Source organism: Oncorhynchus masou, chromosome 6 (genome assembly GCF_036934945.1).
Source record: "Oncorhynchus masou masou isolate Uvic2021 chromosome 6, UVic_Omas_1.1, whole genome shotgun sequence".
Classification (NCBI taxonomy): domain Eukaryota; kingdom Metazoa; phylum Chordata; class Actinopteri; order Salmoniformes; family Salmonidae; genus Oncorhynchus; species Oncorhynchus masou.
In genome coordinates, this window is record NC_088217.1 from 75420580 (window position 1) to 75423267 (window position 2688).

At 42.7% G+C, this 2688-nt stretch overlaps 1 pseudogene; it reads right to left on the reverse strand.

The window, feature by feature from the left end:
• LOC135541690 (protein O-glucosyltransferase 1-like) lies at positions 1–2688 on the reverse strand (annotated as a pseudogene).

Genomic DNA, 2688 nt, shown 5'->3' on the forward strand with positions numbered 1-2688 from the left:
TCACCTGAGGTCAGAGAGGTCCTGTTTGACAGGGATGTAGTGTACCCAGGGTAGCAGCTGGGGATAGAAGAACTCCATCCACTCCCTCCCTACGTGGAAGACCAGAGAGCCACACAGGAACAGGTGCTTGAGGCGGAAGCTGGCCGCCACGCCCCGGAAGTTGAACAGGTACCTGAGGGGTTAGAGGTCAGATGATGAGGTAGGAATTGTGGTGGAAATCACAATGTGTACAGGGTAAGGAAAAAGTTAACCCTGTCTTTGGTAACTGGTAGTCTGTAACAGGTGGGGCCACGATTTGGAGCCCTGGCCTTACGTGCAAATGTAACTGAAGCTGACAATGCACACCTGTAGTGTTTTATACCATAGCTGAAGGTGTAAGATAAATAACCAGGGTTAATTAACTGACCTTTCAAACAAGTAACGAAAGTTTCCATCTCAAGTCATGAAAACCAGGGCCATGTTTACTCAGTCAAACTAAAAATCTCTGAAGCTAAAAACAAGTCTAATTTTATCCAGGCTGACCTGGAAAATGCCAGTGAGTGTCAGAGAGTGAAGCCACATCTATGCACTTGATGTAAAACATTGTATACACAAAACCAAGCGCAATATATTTCCACCATAATATCTTGTTCTTACTTGTATTGACAGTGCTCCACCAGGGGAATCTCCTGAGCTGGTGGTCTACCCAGTGTGTCCTTTGTAAAAAAATAAGAAGATATTGAACAGTTGTTGATATTGCGGTTGAAAAACATAGCACTGCTCTCAGTGCATTCAAGCGGCAGGTAGCCTAGTGGTTAGAGTGTTGGGCCAGTAACCGAAAGGTTGCTAGATCGAATCCCCGAGCTGACAAGGTAGAAAAAAGAAAAAAACTGTTGTTCTGTCCCTGAACAAGGCAGTTAACCCACTGTTCCTAGGTCATCATTGTAAATAAGAATTTGTTCTTAACTTACTTGCCTTGTTAAATAAACATTTGCATTGGTAGTTCCAGATAGACTGGTTCTTGGTGTACTCAGCATCCACCAGGTCTGGAGCCTCTCTGGAGCCACTGTGCTGCCGATCTAAGACAGAGTGTTTGTGAATAACAGAGAAAATGATCTGGTAGTATAAATACAAATGTTTCCTTGTACCACAACTAGGTCAAACCTACTTTTTAAGAGGTCCCATCATCCTAGTCCAGTGGGATATATGGGCCATACCGTCGGGCCCCCCTCCCAAAACGTCCAGGCAGGATACATGATGTCGTGGTAGTCAGCAGTCTAAATGCACACAAACACTTTAATTTTACACTAACAAATGCCATCACATTGGACAACTTTCTTTCACTACTACCAAAAAATATATCTAATTTACAAAAGTAAAAACATATTTCAAAATAACATAAACAAGCAACACTGTTGTGTGTGTGATGAGGATATGCATGGTTGCAGAGCTGACCTTACTGAAAGACAGGACAGGCAGGATAGGCTGCACCCAGCCTGGCACCTGAGGGTAGTCCCACACGTTCACCACCATCTCCACGTCACGTCTGTCAATCACCTGCAGGATGAAGTGCTCCACCCCACTACACTTAAATCAATCAGAGAGACAGGCGGGTGAGACATGACACTACACCTAAACCAACCAGAGAGACAGGCGGGTGAGACATGACACTACACCTAAACCAATCAGAGAGACATGACTGTATCATATGAACTAGCTCGGTACTGATATTGGCCTAAAGATAATAAATGTTACTAAATGATCGACCACTAATTAATGGACCACATTTATCATACAAAACCAGGGTCTGACTTCTAAGCTTGATGAGAAACACTTGCACACACAAACTCAAATGTGTTTCACAGACTAATTGTAATGTTTTGTTTCCTCACCTGGCTGGGAACATACAGTTCTGTTCCCGATACCGTTTACCATTAATGATTTGGTAATGTGTGCTCACACCACAACGAAGCGTGCCCGCCATGAGCTCCTCAGACACTCCCTCTCTGAAGGGTCGTAGGTTATCATTCAAGACACTGGATGGATTGAGGACAATGGAGAAAGAATGAAGGATCTGCTCTAACAAGGTAACCAACAGCTTTTTGTTAAAAAGCTGAAACCCTTTTGTATAGCAATATTGTTTTCATGGGGAGCAACATCTGTTCTCCTGCATGCATTAACTGCAGTTGTATGGGCTGCAAGGCTTGTATTGTTGTGTGGCTTTGGTGATATTTTCAAGGTATATCTGCCATCTGTCACCATTACCTAATAAAACAGAGCTTGTTAGGCAAAGAGCATGCACTTCCTGGACTACTGAAATACAGATCAGTATGCATGATTGCTTACACACTGAAAGCCTGTGGCAAAGGCTACTTACAACTGCCTTGGGTTGTAAATATGGAAATATGGGATAAGCTGCACACTAGTATTTAGAAGAGACTGAGGTCAGGAAAGGCAACCTGGTCTCAGAGCATTTCGTATTATTCTGTACATAAATCTAAGACACTCCATTTCATATGATATGTTACAAATTGCAATTAATATGATATGTTACGTATTCCAATTTGTTGTGGCTAACATTAGCTAGGTGGTTTGGGTTAAGGTTAAGATTTAGGTTTGCTAACCTTTTTAAAGTAGTTGCAAAGTTGCTAGTTCACTAAAATTGTCCATGATGAGATTCGAACTCGCAACCTTTGGGTTCCTCGACAT